Genomic DNA, 310 nt, shown 5'->3' on the forward strand with positions numbered 1-310 from the left:
ACATTATAAATGTCTTTATCGTCACTTTTGATCAATTTAAAGCATCCTTGCTAAATAAAAGTATTAATTTCTATCATCCCCCCCCCCACAAAAAAAGAAAAAAGAAATAAATAAAAATACTGACTCCAAGCTTTTGAATGGTATATCTATAATGTTACAAAAGCTTTTTATTTCATATGAATGCTGATCTTTCTATTGGATCTTTCTTACTGTTCAAAAAATTTTGACTGGTAGTGTATGTATGTAGCCTATGTATCACACTCATATCACATCTTGTTTTGGATAAGAATAAAACGTCAGGTCCGGCAAT

General features: G+C 30.0%; 1 protein-coding gene across 16 annotated transcripts in view; it reads right to left on the minus strand.

Moving 5' to 3' along the window:
* Positions 1-310, minus strand: part of LOC107660579 (poly(rC)-binding protein 3-like) — a 64,046-nt gene that overhangs the window by 13,513 nt on the left and 50,223 nt on the right. The gene's annotated exons all lie outside the window — the stretch shown is intronic.

The sequence above is a fragment of the Sinocyclocheilus anshuiensis genome, unplaced genomic scaffold, assembly GCF_001515605.1.
Source record: "Sinocyclocheilus anshuiensis isolate Anshui unplaced genomic scaffold, SAMN03320099.WGS_v1.1 scaffold627, whole genome shotgun sequence".
Taxonomy (NCBI): domain Eukaryota; kingdom Metazoa; phylum Chordata; class Actinopteri; order Cypriniformes; family Cyprinidae; genus Sinocyclocheilus; species Sinocyclocheilus anshuiensis.